Source organism: Megascapheus bottae, chromosome 14 (assembly GCF_031878675.1).
Source record: "Megascapheus bottae isolate mThoBot1 chromosome 14, mThoBot2.hap1, whole genome shotgun sequence".
NCBI classification, from domain to species: Eukaryota; Metazoa; Chordata; class Mammalia; order Rodentia; family Geomyidae; genus Megascapheus; species Megascapheus bottae.
Genome location: NC_143522.1, coordinates 14,104,639 through 14,123,405, shown reverse-complemented (window position 1 = coordinate 14,123,405; position 18,767 = coordinate 14,104,639). Strand labels below are relative to the sequence as shown.

Genomic DNA, 18,767 nt, shown 5'->3' with positions numbered 1-18,767 from the left:
CCTACGCCCACTCAATACAGGTGGGGATCCTGATGAAGCTCCAATGCAGAGCCAAGGCTCTGGGCATGAGTATCAGGAGAGCAGATTTACCTGGAGGCCATTGGTAACAGCCTGTGCTAATCTGCCAAGTCAGTGAGTACATTAAAGAGCTTCAGTTTTGGTTCCTTGCCTCTCCTCTAGAGACTCCTCCCTCCCATTCAAGAGAAGTTTTTGGAGAGCAACTGTTTTGTGCCAGGCTCATGCTGCTGAAGTCCCGTAGGGCTCCTGCGGGAATGGGCATGGAGGAGGGATGAGGTTAGAGTTGTGAGAGGGAGTGCCCAGCGAAGGTCTCTGTGAGATGGGGACATGGGAGGGAGGACCTACAGAAAGTGTGGGGAGCCTGCTCCAGCATAAACCAAGGCCCTGGGTGCGAACTGGCCTGGACAGCCCTGTGGCTGGACAAGGAAAGGGGAAGAAAAGGGAGAAGTTTGAACCAAGGAGTGGCATGCAATGCCCTAAGGTGTTTTTCAGGTCCTTTTGATGGAGACTAGAGACAGTGAGGAGGGCCAGACAAGTCAGGATGCAGGTAGGAATAACTGGTAGTACCAGACAGGCCAAGAAGCAGTAGGGAGGGTCTGCTCACCCACTGAACGGAGTTGAGGAGGAGTCTAAGGCTTTCAGCTTGAGTGACTGGAAGAGCTGCTGTCCTTGGATGGGAAGATAGAAAGATGGAGGGCAGTGGTCAGGGTAGAAGTCCTGAGGAAAGGCACCACTGAGCAAGCTAAGGAGATACAGACATGGAATCCAGAACCCATGGCCTGTCTCCCCAAGACAAAGGACAAGATCACTGAAGAGGGAGGCATGGACAAGGAAGAGGAGGGAGAGGGGTTTAAAATGGGGGCAGTGACCTGAGAGTAAGTGCATGGCTACAACAAGGAGGGCAGCAGAAGCACTGCAAAAAAGAGTGGATACGGAGTTCCAGGGCACCAGCTATGGGTTCATGAGCTTGGGATATTTGAAGGGTGGGGAGAAGAAAGGAGAGAAGGCACAGAGTTTGGAAAGATGAGAAGGCGGTGTATGTGTGGGGAGGGTTGGGGTCCCTTGGGTCACCCACAAAAACGGGAATAGAGGGCATAATGAGAAGGCCAACATTTCTCATAATCCTACCCTCCAGATTCCTGTCTAATAAGAACCTTTGTAAATCGCCATACTTTCTGCCCCTCTCTCATTTACCGTAGGTTGCCTAGGGTCTGGTGTCTGTACCCCCGGCCACTGATGTCCAGCCAAAGGTAACACAGCAGCCACAGTGGCATTTCCAGAATGGGTGGAGCAGGTATCCCAGCCTTGCAGATTCCCGGACAAAGCCAACAGAAAGCTGATGGCCACTAGGGGGAGCCTGTGTCAAGGCAGTTGCTTGATGGAGGCCGTGGGGAGGCAAACCCTTAGGTCCTGAAGGCCCAAGGCACTTTTTTCCTACCTGAATCAGCTATAGAAAGAAAGTCCAAGACAGGTCTGGAAATACCACTGAGCCGCTGGGTTTCTTCCTGTGAAAGACCAAATCATAGACTTAAAGACTCTCAAAACCTGTTCCTCTTAAGCATAGATGCATAGTTTGAGATTTGTCTTGCAATTTTTTTCCAGTCTGTTGCTGTCTTTTTCTTTTCTTTTTTTCTTGCTTTTTTTTGGGGGGGGGGGGTCGGTTGTGGGGCTTGAACTCTGGGCTTGGGTGCTGTCCCTCTGAGCTCTTCAGCTCAAGGCTACTGCCCTGACTACCTCTAGAGCCACAGTACCACTTCCACTTTTCTAGTGATTGATTGGAGATAAGAGTCTCAGTCTTTAGTGCTCAGGCTGGCTTTGAACCACAATCCTCAGATCTCACGCAGCCTCCTGAGTAGCTAGGATTTCAGATGTGAGCCACCACGCCCGGTTTGTCTTTTCATTTTCTTGATGGATCTTGTTAAGTGCATTTGTGTGTGTGTGTGTGTGTGTGTGTGTGTGTGTGTGTGTGTGAGAGAGAGAGAGAGAGAGAGAGAGAGAGAGAGAGAGAGAGAGAGAGAGAGAGAGAGAGAGAGAGAGAGAGAGGGAGGGAGGGAGGGAGGGAGGGAGAGAGGGAGAGAGGGAGAGAGGGAGAGAGGGAGAGAGGGAGAGAGAACGCATGCAGATGCTTGAAACCAGGGCCTAGGCTCTGTCCCTCAGCTTTAGGGCACAGCTCTGCTTCTGGCTTTTTTTTTCCTGATTAATTGAAAGTAAGAGTCTCAAATTTGTCAGCTTAATTTGGCTTTGAATCACAATTCTCAGATCTCAGCCTCCTAGAGGCATAAGCTACTGACTCCTGGATAAAAAGTTGACCTCCAAGCTGAGCTGTAGTGGAGGTGTTAGCACTGGGAAGTGGGAAGGGTGGGTACTGAAAACTATATTGGCAAAGACCTGAAGGGAGACTGAATACAGTGTTTTGGGGAAGGGAAAATAAGTGTCTGGAAGGTAGGATGGATGGTTTGTTCATCTATCAGTCCATCCATCCATCCAACAGGGTAGACTTAATCCACCCAGCACCTAATCTTGGCAGATACTATGTAGACTGTGGGGATGTTGGGAGACAATTGCTATGTGCCAAGATTACATTCTCCCTGGAAGGACTTACTACAATGACCCAGCCCCTAAATTTGGGCGACAGGCTGGTTAGTGAGGAAGAAAAAGAGAGAAGAGAGCCCTCACCCTCTCTCCTACCTTCCCCACCCTCCTCCGCTCTCTCAGGCAGCAGGCAGAGCCAGTAACAGGGGAAGCTGTTGCCATGGAAACCCAGAGAAGCACTCAGCCTTTCTCCACACCCTGTCAGGTCCAATTTGGTTATACCTTCTTCATCTTCTTGGTCACCGTGTGAGACAGTACTACTGTTATCCCCATTTTCCAGATACAGTCTCTGTGAAAGAGCTAGCTCTTGTATGTGATTAAGGGAAGCAGAAGGCCCAGGGGCTGGCTTTCTGGAGATACAGAAAGAATGAAGCCTGGTACCCACAGAAGCTAGAGGAACACGTGGCAGAAGCATCAGCCTGGCCTGCTGGGTGTCAGGGATTGTGTCTCCTCAGGCAACCATTTCCCAGCAAAGACAAAGAGGCGGGTTGGGGCTGGGGGACGAATAAGCTGCCTGAAGCCAGATGGCCTGGAGTAAATCCCAGATCCAGCCTGTGTCACTGGGAATGGTGACTTTACCACTGAGTTTCTGAGCCTATCCTAGGAAATGGGGGTGATCAAAGCATGGCCTCATGAGTTGTGAAGGTGACAATAATCCACAGAAATCCTTTGCATAGTGTCAGCCATGCTATCCCCAGGGTCATCGGTGTATGAGATGGAAGTGTGCAGTTTGGATTTCCAGGCTTCTTCCCGCCCCCTCTGTTCTGGGCCAGGAAAGAGGAGACATGGGCAGGGTGGGAGGTCCACACCCCCTCACACTGGAGCCGGACAGGGCCATGGCCTCCGGCCTTTCTGTGAGCAAAAAGTAAGTCCAATCTTGCCTTTGGGCCAAAGGGCAGGGGAGGGGTGATGGTAGGACTGCTGGAACATTTTCTCTTAGTGGAGGACATGCTGTCTTCCTGTTGCCCATCTCCACCCCATCTAGGATTCTTCCCATGCCCAAATCTGAACAATCCATAATTTCTGGCCAGGATAAAAGGTTTTGAAAAGAGTTAGCTTTCTCTGAGGTATCCTCTGCCTGTTTCCTTCCAGGTTTCCTGACCTGGCCTCAGCTTAACCACAGCTGTCCTGGGCCAGCCAGACCATACACTGTATGCTTCCAGAAGAGCTAGACATCTGAAGGCCAAATCTCAGGAATGACCCCAGAGTTAGGATTTTCCAAGAGGCCCTGGAGAGGGGCCCGTTTTATAAACAGCTACCATTTATCGAAGCCCTTACTCTGATCTGAAAATATTTTCCATTCAAGCATTAGCTCATGTAGTCACAGGGCACAAGAAGCATCCTTAGATGAAACATAAAAGTCAAGGTCGAGCAAGGATAGACAAGGTGACTAAAGCCATTGTGCTAGTGAGTGGCAGGTCTGGCCTTCAAACCCTAGTGTTTCATTGCCCTCTGCAGGGCTGGCAGTACTGGGCAAGGGCAGAGGATGGCCTTGTTGTAGCTCTAGTCTCAGCCCTTCACTGTAATGCAATGGAAGCACGGGGGTGTGAGCTAAACTTACAGTCACCAGGCTGCATTTCCCAGCAATGCCCAGTCACCCTCCCAGCTCGTGATCTGCATCTGTGGTTTAGGTGAGGCCATGTCCCAGGGGCAGATCCTGCAGGCAGAGAGCCCTTTCCCCAGAAGGCACAAAGCCATGCTGCTCCTGCCCCTTCCATCTGGTCTTCCCTTCACGTCAATAATGCATTTCCTTTTTGTTATCAGGATTCTCTCATGGTTCAGGACTCAGCAAAGAAACCAGAGGGGGTAGCACTGTTGAAAAATAAAAGCATTCACTACCTGACTTTTGTGACTTTAACCTCTCTGAACATCACCTTTACAATATATTTTTTTTTAAGTAGTGAAACCAGTAAATAAAAAAGAAACTCGTTTCTGGACACATATAGCTCCCTCCCAGCTTCAGAAGGCAGCTCAATGGCTTAGGTTCCTTCTCACCACTGGGGGGCCTGAAGAAGGGAGGGGAGGTAGGGGGTGTCACTGGTTTGTGGCCTTGCACATCTGCCCCATCATCTGGCTGTGAAGTTTCCTCTGAGGATCAGAGAGCCTCTCCTTGCTCTGAGCTCCCCTCCATCTCCCCAGAACCTTCACAACCATGATGGTTTGCTCAACTTTATTACAAGACATTGTTTAAGTCTGGGAAAGAGTGGATATGCCTGGAGAATGGTGTTTCTGGCTCCTTGTTCAGTGCTCTCACTACCCTTCCTCCTGGGGTAGAGGGTTGAGTCAGCTCGGAGGCATCTAATAGATAAAGATCCTCGTACCCCAACCCCTACATAAGCAATGAGAATCTCATCTGGCCACATGCTCACACATATAGTCCCAGCTGCCTGGAAGAAAGACATAAGAGGATTGTGGTTTAAGGCCAGATGGAGAAAAAAAAATAGGAAGATTATATCTTAAACAAACAAACACAAAAAACAAGCTACAATGTGGTATGTGTCCAGTGCACAGGAAACAGAAGTGGGAAGATTGTAGTCCAAGGCCAGTGCCAGGCAAAAGTGAGAGGCCCTAGCTGACAAAATGACTGAAAAACACAAAGAGCTGGGAGCATGGTTCAAGTGATAGAGCATCTGCCTGAGTTCAATCTCCAATGCTGAAAAAAGAAAATCTCCAGTTATTTTGTGTGGTCAACATGAAGACTCACCAATTAAGCATCCCAGAGCTATTTGCATCTACATAAAGAGTTCTTTAAGACCTAACGTTTCCTGACACCTCCTAGTTAAGGCAAGAGGGTGGAAGATTTGGGGATAAAGGATGCTAACTCGGTGACTCTTGTATCCTGTTGCAGTAACAAGCTCTCAAGACTGGTCCTTTTGTTCTCCCATTTTCTGTCTTCCTCAGGTCCCTGCTGGTTCTGAAGCGATGGGGCATTGGTCCAGGGGATTTGCCCCAGTGCTGCTGTGGAAGCTGGGTAATCAGCCTGTGCTGGCTCTCAGCACCACGGACAGCACCAGCCAGATCAACAGGTTTCTGCTGCTCTTTCTGACACAGTCACAACTCATTGGCATTCCTACCAAGAGAAGAATGAGAAAAGCAACTGGCATGTACTGGGTGGGTTCTGTGTGCCAAGCCTCTAATTTGTCATCATCTAGGTAACACATTTACTGAGTAATTGGAAAAGGTGGATGACCCTCGGTATCCATTCGCAGCTCCTCCCAGTGCACTTTCCTGTACTGCAGAACCTGGAAAGCTAAAGACTACATTTCCAGTTGGGCATCCATGGCTCATGCCTGAAATTCTAGCTACTCAGGAGGGTGAGATCTGAGGACTATGGTTTAAAGCCAGCCCACATAGGAAAGTCTATGCGTTTTTGTTTTGTTTTGTTTTGTTCGTTGTGGGGCTTGAACTCTGGGCCTGGGAACTGTCCCTGAGCTCTTCAGCTCAAGGCTACTGTCTTACCTCTGGGCCTATGTGTTGTCTTTGAGCTCTTAAACTCAAGGCTACCACCTTATCTCCGGAGCCACAGCACCACTTTCGGTTTTCTAGTGTGTAATTGGAGATAAGAGTCTCACGAACTTTAGGACTTTAGTGCCCGGGCTGGCTTTGAACCGTGATCCTCAGAGTTCAGCCTCCTGAGTAGCTAGGATTACAGGTGTGAGCCACCATGCCCAGCTAAGTCTGTGAGATTCTTATCTCCAATTAATCTGCAAAAAGTCAGAAATGAAGCTGTGGCTCATTGGAAGAGTGCCACCCTTGACAGAAAATGCTCAGAAAATAGCACGGAAGCCCTGAGTTCAAGCCCCAGTACTAGCACAAAAAAGCAAAACAAGACCAAAAAAATCCCTACATTTCTAACATTCCCTGGCAGCTGGGGCTCTGTATACAATCAAATGCCATCAGTGAGATATGCTGGGATAGACTGAAGATAGAAGGGAAGAGAAACCTAGCTTCCTTGTGCTTGGGCTGAGTTCTTCTGGCCAGCTCTGGTGAGGATAGGAGGAAGATCTCTGCAGCGGATTCCATGCCAGGCTCTGGCCCTGGTTCCCAGAGGGGCATGAGACATAATTCTGGCAAAAACTGAGGAACCTGACCCCTGGGTTGTGTGGTTGCAGGGGACTGAATGGGTACTTGGTGGCTCTGGGAACCACACTCTTGACTATGGATAAGGAATTGGTTTGTCTGATTTAAGGACCTAGATTTGAGCCATCCAGTGATTTTGAAAACATGAGATTCCCTGTCCTTGCTGAGTGCCAGCAGCTCATGCCTGTAACCTTAGCTACTCTAGAGACAAAGAACTGAGGATAATGATTCAAAGCCAGCTTGGACAGGAAAGTTCATGAGATTCTTGTTTCCAATTAACCATTAAAAAAAAGCCAGAAGTGAAGCTATGGCTCAAGTGGTAGTGTGCTAGTCTAGAACACAAAAGCATAGGGACAGTGCTCAGGGTCCTGAGTTCAAGCTCCAGGAAAAGCAATATAACTCACTAAATAACTACGTAAATCTGTTCTTGTTTAAAATCCTATGAGTAGTTTGTGTGTCCTGTACGAAGATCAAGTAGATTCTGTTATTACCTAGCTCAGGCATGAGGAAGTCAGGGTACAGAAGGACTATAAGACTTGGCAGGTCAGAGATCTGGTGGGAGTGGGGTGAGTCCTAGAGGGCCTCATGGTGCCCCGAATCACACTGCCCTATCAAGGCAGAGAACAGAGACCACAGCCATGATGAACCCCCTAGGCTGAAGATTGACACCAAGAGAGGAGGAAAAGTCAGCCAGGGATGCTATATCACAGTCCAGGCTTGGAGCTCCATTGCAGAGGGAACAGGAGGAAAGGAGAGGGCCTGGCATCTGTACCCCACCACACATGGGTCAGCGTCTTCTTCTGGCCATCTCACTGAGATGGTGATGTGTTCTCATGAGCAATCTACCAGTGGGAGACTCAAGACCCAGAAATCCATGTCCCCATTTTATAGGGAGAGAAACTGAGGCTCAAAGAGGCGAGGCAAGGCAACTGGCCTAAAATCCACACAGCTAGAGAGAGACCAAAGCAGGACTGGAATCAAAGTGTCTGGCTCCACCACGGCATGTGACAGCACAAGTGGAGATGGCAGATCTGTCCAATCTAGAACTGTATTTTGGGGGTTTAGGAAAATGAGCTCCAGGTCTGAACTACACCTCCAGAGAAGGAAAGACACAGGTGGCAGCAGTAGAAAGAAGCTTAAATAAAATGATGCCATGCTGTTTCAATGGTCCTGAAGATGTTTTTCAGAGTTTGAAAAGTTAATATGCACATGCATTCCTGGACACCTAATGTCCTGTGGGGAAGGAGGAAGCAATGTCCTGGAAAGAGAAAGGAGTGTCCAGTGTATAGGGTGTGTGTGTGGGGGGGGACCCTGCTGTAAGTCTAACCTCTAGCCCTCTTCAAGGTGCAAAGCCCAAGAATGCGCTCTCCTCCTGGGTTAGGAAGTGTGTTTGGACTCTTCACCTCACCTGACCATAGTTCTGGGCAGGGCAGGGATGTCAGTCTGCTGTCCCCAGTTTACAATTGAGGTCACTGAGGCCCACAGCAGGGGAGTCACCTCTCCAGGGGTGGGGGTCTGAAACAAGGCCTGAGTTTGTTGAAGTCTCTCTCTCTCCCTTTTGAGATTGCTCATGAGACTTGTATCCCCAGTCAACAAGCAAAAAGTCAGCAATGGCTTCACTTGAGGGAGGCCCTCATGTTCCCAGAAGCCTTCCTGTCTTCCCTCCCTGCTCCCTCTAGGCAGCTTCAGCTCCAGAAAGTGGCAGCCTCTTGCCCTCAAAGGCTTGGCTTTCTCTGGTCCCTCCAGTGCCCCCTTTCAAGGAAGCCGCTTGATCCTCCTCCCTAAGAAAGTTCCAGTAAGTCTCTGCTCTACTCTGCTTCTTCCAGAAAGCTTCCTGGAGTACCCCAGGTCTTGTCATTCCCATTATCCTCTCAGTCCTACAGCTCTCACTCTTTCATGAGTTCTCTCCCCAGGAGTGCCATGTTTCTCTCTTGCCCGTGCTCATTCTAGAAGGGGAGTGGAGAGGCCTTGATCAGAGTCACACAGTGTTGGTGAAGGACTGCAGTAGCACAGGGCTCACAGCCAAAGGCGCTGCACACCAGTTCCTGGACAGGACTGTGAACAAGTCAGCTGTAAGAGCATTTTGTCGCTCTTCCGAAGCTAGCCAGCAAGTGCTTCTGTCTAATGCTCTAGCTTCATCTTGCTCAACTCTCCTCCTTCTCATCTCCAGCCCCTCAATTTTTTTCCTTCAGTTCCTAGAACTGAAATTTTCTTCCCTCTTGCCACAGGGCCTTTGCATTCTCCAGTCTCTCTGCCTTTCATTCCGTTCCTAGTTAATCTCAGCCCATTTTTGCATCCTTAAGAGAAACTCCAGGCCAGGTCAGCTCACCATCCTTGGCCTCTTGGGAGGCAGTCATTCTCACAGTGCCATGTATGCTTGGGTCCCTAGAGCTTGATTCCACAGGTCCAATTCCTACCTCTGCTATTTACCTGTCTTTGGGTGGGTTTCATTCATTCATTCATTCATTCATTCATTATTTTTATTTTTTGCCAGGTGTGAGGCTTGAACTCAGGGCCTGGCACTGTCCTTGAACGCTTTTTTTCCTCAAGGTTAGTGTTCTGCCACCTGAGCCACAGAGCTGCTTCTGGCTTTTTCTGTGTATATGGTACCAAGGAATCGAACCCAGGGCTTCATGGATGCTAGGTGAGCACTCTACCACTAGGCTATGCTCCCAGCCCCTTGGTTGGGTTTCTTACTCTCCCTATGCCTCAGTTTCTGGAGGTATAAAATGGGGACATTAATAGCATCTGCCCTGTTGGGTAGATACAGGTATTAAGGGAGTTAATTCACAGGGAACATTTGCACAGTGACTTTTCTAATAAGCGTTCTTTTCTAGGTTAGGATTGGTGCTTTTTCTAGTCACTAACTAACCTAGCCCATGGCCAGCTTCCCCAGGGAACAGTGAGCTCACTGACCACAGGCCCATGTCGCATGTCTCAGTTTTCTATGTTGTCTACAGAGGAAGTACATTACAAGTATATGCTGAAGGCAGGAGACTGGAGGTGGGTTTGGTGGGACTCACTGGTCCTTCATCATCTCAAAGTCAGAGTGCCTGGGTTGGAGTCAATCTCACAAGTGTCTTTTCTCCCCAGCCAGGCAAAGGGAGCTTCCAGCTAGCACTGCCTTGGGTGTATCCAGTCTCTTGAGGCTGGACAGCCCCTGTCTACCTCTGCCCCCTGGGGATGGCGGGAAGCCTGTTTATGGAGTGCACTGTGATGTCTCAGACAGAGGCATCCATTGTGTGGTGAAGCAAATGCATTTTGCCACAGCTGGGTGAAGCTGCAGCCTCCAGCTCGACCCTGAGTTATTGCTGTAATTCTTGTTTCCATGGCAACAAGTCTTGGACTAAACCTTTAGCTAGCCATTGGGTAACTGCTCACTCCTCATCAGCTCCTGTGGAAGATGGGATGGGGGTTTCTCTCCCTAGCCTCTACTCAACTGATTCTTCAATAATCTTTCCCAGAGAAGGAAGATGGGGAAGAGAGCCAGGGAGGGGCGGGAACCACAGAGATAGAGGAAGTCTCATTCCAGAACCAGCGTCATCTGCAAGTAAGGAGATGCCCACAGCAGGGCAACCAGGCAGGTGGTACATCTCTGCCAGAACAGACTCCAGCCACAGCCAGGACAGATTCTAAACACCAAGTGCTATAGCGAGAAGCCTATCCCTAACCCCATTCAGACTCAACCAGCTGTTTACAGTTCATCAATGTCCAGATACAGCCTTACCAGAACTCCCAATCTATGTCTGGCAGGGGTAGGGGCTGGGGAGACAGAGATTAGCAACATGCCACTGGGCTGTCAGTGAGCTCATGGTCAGTTGTACCCAAACCCCATGAGAACTCCATCAAGTGAGTGGGAAAAGGGGCCAGGGGAAAAAGCAAAATGCAGACCTATACCTATGCCTGAGCCTTGATTTTCTTTGGAAGGATTCTCAACAAGCTGCTGGTGGTGAAAACTTTCTAGAAGGGAAAGTTGATGGCCACAAAAGTGAGAAAAACTGTATGAAATAAACTCTCATACAGCCTGTGCTCTGTTACTGTGTGAATAGTGTACACATGCAAAATCACTCTCCGAAAACCAAACAAAACCAAAGTGAGAAGCAGCAGGTAATGGGGGCTGTAATAAAGGCGTGATGGATGACTTTGTGTAGAAGGGAGGGCTGGGGGAGCGCTGTGCATCTCTCTGTGTGCCTGTCTGCTGCTGTATGTGCTTGTGGCATGAGCTTCTTCTGAGCTGACTAGTGTCCTTCCAAATTTCATGTCTCTCTGGCATGAGACCATGGAACGTGACCTCATTTGAGCATAGGATATTTGCAGATGTAATTAGTTAAAATGAGGCCATAGAAGTCTGGGGTGTGGCTATAAGGCCAGGTGAAGTAGAGACAGAGGTTGGGGTGATATATTAAAGGAAGTGACCCTAAACATTCCTGGAGCCCTGCGGAGCCAGGAGAGAGAACAGTGAGCCGGGCCTGCCAACATTTCCATTTCAGACTTTCTTCTCTCCTATTTCCAGTTGCTGGGTTTGTGGTCCTTTATTACAGCTTCCCAGGAAGCTACTAACCATGCATCCATACAGTAGGGTTTATGGTTTGTTTTGTGGATATGTTGGTGTGTGTTTTGGAGGTGTGCTTGGAAATATGACTATACCTTGAGTTTGAAGTTCTTTGGTATGTATTAGGATGCATTTATATCTTTATATAGTAATAGCTGTTTGTATATTTGTGTCTGATTTTGTGTTTTTCTTTTTGTTTTTGTTTTTTTTTCGTCTGATACCTGACATGTTTTACTCATTGGCTAGTGCTCTACCAACTAAGCCATGCCTTTAGCCTGTTTGTGCATTTCATTTTGTGAATGTGAATGTGTGTGTGTATGAGGGGGGGAGAGGAAGGGAGAAAGTGAGGGAGGGAGGGAGGGAGGGAGTGCGCATGAGTAAGCATACCTATGTGAGGGCAGCCAGTGCTCAGTGGCCTCCCTCAGTCCCCAGCACTCAAGAAGTCTTCCTCAGGGCCCCCACTGCAGGGTGGCCTCCAGCAGGCAGTGTGGCTGTGGGATGGAGGAAGCTCAGGGCCAGGCTGTAGCAGTGTCCTCTCTGGTTCTGGTCCAGCGGAGAAAGGGGGAAGGGTGTCTGTAAGAGAATGTCCTCATTGCAGCCAGGCTGTCAGACAATGGTCTAGAGTTCAGGAATGCAGACATACCCAGGATCCAGTGGGGGGCTTTTGAAATCTTTCAGCAGGGTGCAGCCCCCCACTCTCTTCCCTCCCTCCCTTCTGCCTCTCTCTCCTTTGCAGCTGGTTTAAAGGAGAAGGGATTAGTGATATTCAGAATAGTGGAGTAGCACACCTTAGGTCAGGCTGCAGCTTTACAGAGAGGATGAAGATGGACCGGACTCGATCACTCCAGGACTCTACTCCTGCTGTCAGCGACCAGCCCAGCCCCTGAGCCTGCATTCATGGAGTCTTGAGTTTGGGCCTGAGCATCTAGCAGACACACAGCCTCCTACTGGGGCACAATGGGCCATAAGTTCGTTGGATGTTGGGCACACAAAGGAACAGCACCTGCATTGGCTCTGCGATGTCCAGAAAGGCTGCCTGGAGGAGGTACCAAACCCAAGCAGGTCTTTAAAGATAGACAGCTTAGCTCCCATGAACAGAGGAACAGAAGGCCTCCTAGCTACCAGGCACTCTGCTCAAACTCTGCACAATCAGGCATTTTAACTCTTCAGTAACCAGATATGGAAGCCACTGGGGCAGAGTGAGATCTGAGCAGGGGCTGGTACAGTCACATGCCCAGCCTAAGGGCAAATGGTTCTCCAACCAGGTGGAAGGCAGGACATGATATTTTGGGGAGACCAACACAAAAAGAGAGGAAAGGAGGCAAGACACGTCATGGTCCAGATTGCACCCAAGCTTCCACTGAATGGAAACAAATCACCTCTCAGACATGAGAAAGATGCTGAGCCAGGTGCTGGTGGCTCACACCTGCAATCCTAGCTACTCAGGAGGCTGAGATCTGAGGATCATGGTTCAAAGCCAGCCCAGGCAGGAAAGAGCCTATGAGATTCTTATCTCTAATGAACTACTCAAAAGTTAGAAGTGGAGCTGTGATTTATGTGGTGGAACACTAGTCTCGAGCAGAAAAGTTCAGAGACAGCACTCAGGCCCTGAGTTCAAGCCCCAGACCTGGTACACATATGCACATACATACACACACATGTACGTACAAAGAGAGAGGCCGGGCCGAAGCCATTCTGGGCTCTGGTCCCATCTGTCTAACTAGGGTAGCCACACGCTGACTGCCCCAGGGGCTCTGAGAGAGCAGCTGTTCCAGTAGTGGTGGCTGGCAGCCAGATGGCAGAGGCTGTGGGTCTGACTCTCATGGCCTCACAGGAGTCCTGGGGGCCCAGAGAACCCAGAGGCGAGGGAACCTCAGAATCTCATGCTGCTGAGGTAGGACCTCTCTATTTACAGACTTGTTCACCACGAAGGTCAGCTCCATAGGGAGGCTGAGCAGCTGGGAGGGAGGGAGTAGATGAGGGCTATGGCTGATACAACCTCCCAGACTTGAGGTGGCCCCCACACCCTAACCCTGACCATCTCTTTGGGGTTTAGGATAGTGCTGGCCTACTCAACTAGAGCACCAGGACAGAGGCAGCCTCCTTCTGACCTAGCTCTTGTCCCTTGGGTAGGGTTGAGAGTCAGGAAAGCTACCTTAATACTGAGAATAGAAATGGAAAAAGTGACCTCTAGCTGCAGAAGAGGAATTCTAGTCAGATTCAAGGAAGCATTGGCCTGGATTGCTGAAGAAAGTGGTGGCTATTTTGGGAGAAGAGAGACTGATCTTCTTTGGGTTAATCAATCTACCTACTTAGAAAAATCTAATGTAGGAATCTCTTTTTCCCTCTATGCTCATCCCCCCATGCCCCTTCTTTCTAGCTGGTCTCCCCTTCTGCCTTTGTCATCTTTTTGTTCCAGTCTAACACCTGCTGGCCATAAAAGCTCAGGCCACTTCCAGCCAGGTGGACAGAACAGGCCAGTAAACCAGTGCCTGAACCTGAGAGAGTAAGAGCTACGAACAGGAAAGGCTGTGCCTTTCTTGGGTGTTGGGACTCACAGCACACAGCCCAGGGGCAGGCAGGGCTTCTGAGAGTGGCATTTGCAGGGCAGGTGGGATTCTGCATTAACAAAAACCAGTGGAGGAGGAGGAGCAATCTAGGTAAAGAGAACAAGACAGTGGAACAGAGGCAGAGTGGAATATCCCAGAAATGACAGACAGACTGGCTGGGCTGCAGAGGTACAGTGAGAAGGGTCTGGCAAGTTAACCAGCAAGTTGGGAACAGATCATGAGGCCCTGAGCCAGGCTACATGATTTGCACTATCTGGCAGGCAGTGAGGAGCTATGGCAGGGTTTGGAAAAAAGGCATGGCACTGGTCTGGGCTGGAGCTACAGGGCTTCTAGATCTTTCTCTGATCCTAGGGTTTTATGAAATTCACCTGGCCTTGATTCCAAGTCTGCCAGGGATTTCCCAAGGGGAGTAATTAGTGATTCAAATATTATACTTTTGATAACTCTATTTAATAATAATAGCTCTCGTGGCTTCCTGAATTCTCCTCCATTTTTCTTCAGTTGCAGCCTTATGGTCTGTATCCAGGGTTTACAATACTTGTGATCTATCCTGTCTCACCTTGAACCCAAACAAACTCTTATTACTTGTTGCAGGGGTGGGGGTGGGGATAAGGAGTAGGGGAAGACACTGCCCCACAGGAAGCAGCCGGGCCTCCTTGTTGCCTCTCTGGCACCTCATTCTGGCTTCCCAGGCTTGGCAGCTCTTGGACCTCCCAGTGGAAAAATGTTGGAGAAACGCAGACAGAACTGTGTGACTTCCCCTCCTGTGCCTCTCACCCTGCCAGGAATCTGGGAAGATTTGGATTGCTCTTCCTTCCCTTCTGAGCCAGAACCCCCACCACTGCTTTCTGTCATCTTGGAATGGAGGCCAAGATGAGCAAACTGCACCCAGGGGGAAGCAAGAGGCCTTGGGGATACAGAACTGGAAGAGCAGACCTGACTCTGATCAGAGCAGTATTATAATAAGGCACTGAGTCTCATGCCAGCAGGCCCTGTGCAGACAAACGAGGCCTCACACTCGCCCATGAAGTGGAAAACCAGATGGAGAAACAGACTCAGAGAGGTTCACACAGTCTCCCTACCCGACAGTTTTCAATGAAGATCCACTCAACTCTACCCAGTGCCCCCTTCTTCCAGGCCCTCTCTGGGCTGCTGGGATGGCGTTGTGCGCACACTGCGTCCAGGGTGCTGACCACTCCTTGGCCGCCCTTCAGAGGTATGGGTGCAGAAACTCTGGCCACCTCTGAGCATGGAATGAGGACAATGGTTTCACGTCTCCCACCTGCTTGACCTCAGCAGAGAACTGCTCTGCTCTGGGCAGTACTAGCTGTCCTCTCCTCACTCTTATGTAGGCAGAGCTGGAATCTAGACTAGGGCCCATTGTGTTTACAATCCCAATGGCCGAGGCAGAGGTTTCCAGTGAACCCAGCATCCTGTCTGCTCACAGCCAGGCTGTGGTCAGGGAGGTAGAGGAACTTGGATCAAACTTTCCGCCGTGGGTCTGCAGGTGGCCACTCTTCCTGGCCACTCTCCTGTGCCTTAGGAACTCAGTTGTCAATTGAGAGAAGAGTAAACTGATTCCTTGTTATAGGCATGACAAAAAAAAAATACAGATCAAGTTTCTGCCTTAAAAGACACAGACCCTTAGGGCATAGTCATTAAGCCAGCCATGGGGTATCATGGATGATTGTAAAGCAGAGGAGCAATATGACTTGCGGGAAGTTAGGCAAAGTGGGAGTCCGTTCATTTTTACACAGAGATGGTAACAGCTGAGGGATGAGCCACTAAGCTGGACCTATATCGCTGCTTGTGACCATCTAGATAAGAGGAAGTGGATCTGGCACAGGGACAATAGCAGGGGCCAACAGTAGAGTACTTCCTGGGACCAAGACTGCTCACCCTAAGGTTTCCTTCTAGAAAGGACCAGGGGACATGTCTTCTTAAAATGAAGAGAGAAAAATCAGAGCACCTTGTGCACACATGTACACACACACACACACACACACACACACACACACACACACACGCTGTATCTAGGATTACCTTTATGAATAATTGCAACAATTGCAATGTTGGCCAACAGCCCATGAGGACAGCTTCTTTTAGATATTCAGAGAGAAATCATACCACAAGCTAGAACTTCCTCTGAGAAGTATCCTGCATATCTAATCCTTTCTGAAAGATTTCATTAACATACTGCTTTATTTAAATAGGGGAAGAAAAGCTCACTTGGCCTATGAGTTGCTTGAGGTGGCCCAGGGAGGTGGAAAGCAAGAGAGCTGGTAGCAAAGGCTTGGATAGGGCTGTGAAACAAGGAGGCAGCTGAACCTGGGAAGGGCCATCTGAAGCCAAAGGCTTCCTGTGCTCTCTGACAAGATTATACCTGATGCCTCAAAGACATTCCACACAACATTTGGAACTATACTTCTGATGTAAGTACTGCCTGAGAAATAAAGAGGGATTGTGGTTGGATTATGTCACTCAGATCTTTCCAGCTCTGGCAGTTTTTGAAGATACCATCTGTCCTAATCCTTTCCTGAAGAAAATCACAGGCATTGTGGAACTCTCATTAGAGCAGTGAGCATGGAGTCCTGGACTCGCCATACAGCCAGGGCAGCTGGACAAGAACCACACAGGAGACCCTGCTGGGAACCCAATGGGAGCTGCAGCAAAGGGGTAGATGGCATGCTAACCAAAGCCCCAGGATTTCTCATCCTTTTGAAGGCCTCAGGAGCAGAGTCACCTGGGGTGATGTCCCTGCTGAAGCCCTTGCTCTCTCTCCCGAAAGGCTGTAGGCTGAGAAGAGATTAGAAAGGACTGTGGAGGCACAGGCCATAGGGCAGGCAGAGGGCCTTGTTTGCCAGGCAGAGGGATAAGCTAGTGCTAGGTTTGGGGTGACAGGTGGGATGATGACAGAAACCTACCTGGAGCAGCAGGTGAGGGTGGAAGCTCAGGCTGGTGAGCTGTTCTGAGGTCTTCCCACTTTCGTTGGGTCTCTGGGCAAAGGTGATTCCAAGAGACTTAACAGTACGTCACTGACTCCTGGCCACAAGAGTGGTTCCTGCAAGTCTCTGTAGAACAGGGACAATGGGACAGTCTCAGGGCAGGCAGGCACGGATCCCAGTCCTCCCTGGCCTTTGAATAATTCCTCCCCAAACCCATGCAGGCCAGGCTTCTCCACGCCCAGCATTTTGTCAGCACTTTGCCATAAAGCCTATGATAGGGAGCTCTGATAGGGAGGTAGAAATACCTGGGTCCAAGACTCTATATCAAAAAATTACCTGGCATCTGTAAAGGTAACCCCACAGTAAATCACCTCTAAAACAACAATAATGTAAATTAGAAAAAAAAAAGAAGGCATAAAGGGATGGATGGGGATATAGTTCAAGTAGTAGAGTGCTTTCCTAGCAAGTACAAGACTACGAGTTAAAATCCAAGTACCACCAAGAAAAGCTTTTTTTTTTTTTTAAAAAAAAAGCAAACTAGTTTGCGCTACTTAGCAGTAAGGAAGATGCCCCTTTCTCTCTACCTTCTATGAGATCATGAGTTATCAAATTCTTAAACTTGGCCAAAATTAGAGCTGAAAAGTGGTAACTTGTCTTGGTTTGTAATTCTTTGTCAGTAAGGACAAATATATATTTCATGGTTTTTGATCCATTGGCTTTTGCATTTTTTTCTGTGAACAGTCTGTCCTTTCTAATTCTTATTTCTGATTTTTTTAAAAAGCTTTTGCTAAATTAATGCAATTAATAATTTTGTCACAGATATATTACCACTGTCTCTCTTTGACATTATTTATGGCATCTTTTGCTTATAAAATTTTCACATCTTCCTGTAATCAAAAGTATTTTTCTCTCTAATGACTTCTGGGTATTTGGAATTTTCCAGCTGGGTACTGGTGGTTCATGCCTATAAACCTAATTACTGAGGAGGCTAAACTTTGGAGGATGGGGGCTTGAAGCCAGTCAAAACAGCAAATTCCATTAGATTCCTTCTCCAAAAAAGCTAGCAAAAATGGTAGGATACCAGCTGAAGAAGTAAGCCAAATAAGGCAAGGTCCTGAGTTCAAATACTGGTTCAAGTGAAACAAAACTTTACCACAGAACATTTTTGCTGACATTTCTCACTAGTATTTTTAGGGTTTTTCCATCTAGAATTTACATTGGTGCAAGGATTGTGGTAGATCTTAGATTTATTGTTTTCCTCAAGAGCTTAGCTAGACAAGGGCTCTACTGTGTTTTTTTGAGTAGTCTATTTCCCATGCTCCTTCTCAGAGTCTAAATTTCAGCTGAATTGTGTAGTATGATGCATCTAGAAGGAGAGCATGAGCTCGGAGTTAAGTACATGGCTCAACTTCTAGCCCTGCTGGATCTAGAATCAGTGACCTAACTTTCCCGTGCCTCGGTTTCCTTAGCTAGAAATGGGGATGTTTATAGCACCATTTACACAGGCTAGGGCAAGGATTAAATGAGTGATTAAGGGCATAGAAAAGAATCCATAAGAGGCTCATCTAAGCTGGGTGCTGGTGGGCTCATGCCTGTAATCCTAGCTCCTCAGGAGGCTGAGATCTGAGGACTGCAGTTCAAAGCCAGCCCAGGCATGGAAGTCCCATGAGATTCTTATCTCCAAAAACCACCAGAAAACCAGAAGTGGTGCTGTGGCTCAAGTGGTAGAATGCTAGCCTTGAGCTGAAGAGCTCAGGGACAGTCCTCGGACCCAGAATTCAAGTCCCACAACAGACAAAAAAAAAAAAAAGAGGTTCATTTAAGATGTAGACACAACTGGCAAGATATGCAGGCAAATGGTGGCTGTTATGATTTAACCATGTCCCCTTAGAGATGAAACCTTAGCTTCCATGTTGAAAAATCAGTTCCTGTGCAACAATGTTGTGAGGTGGGCTGTTTGAGAATTAATTAGATCACAAGGGCTCTGTCCTCACAGACTAATGTCAATAC

At 48.6% G+C, this 18,767-nt stretch overlaps 1 protein-coding gene across 8 annotated transcripts in view; it reads right to left on the bottom strand.

The window, feature by feature from the left end:
- The window catches only part of Tmem63c (transmembrane protein 63C), a 45,884-nt gene extending 29,006 nt beyond the window's left edge, over nucleotides 1-16,878 (bottom strand). For 3 of the 8 annotated variants that reach the window (XM_090344573.1, XM_090344574.1, XM_090344580.1), the window contains exons 1-3: nucleotides 16,737-16,878; nucleotides 11,630-11,815; nucleotides 1,457-1,523 (exon numbers count right to left, since the gene is read on the bottom strand). The gene's annotated coding sequence lies outside the window, so the exon portion shown is untranslated. Of the gene's footprint in view, nucleotides 1-1,456; nucleotides 1,524-2,706; nucleotides 2,725-11,629; nucleotides 11,816-16,736 lie in introns of those variants that run through there. The other 5 variants (XM_090344575.1, XM_090344576.1, XM_090344577.1 and 2 more) reach the window with 4 other exon arrangements.
- Between the last annotated feature and the right edge of the window lie 1,889 nt (nucleotides 16,879-18,767).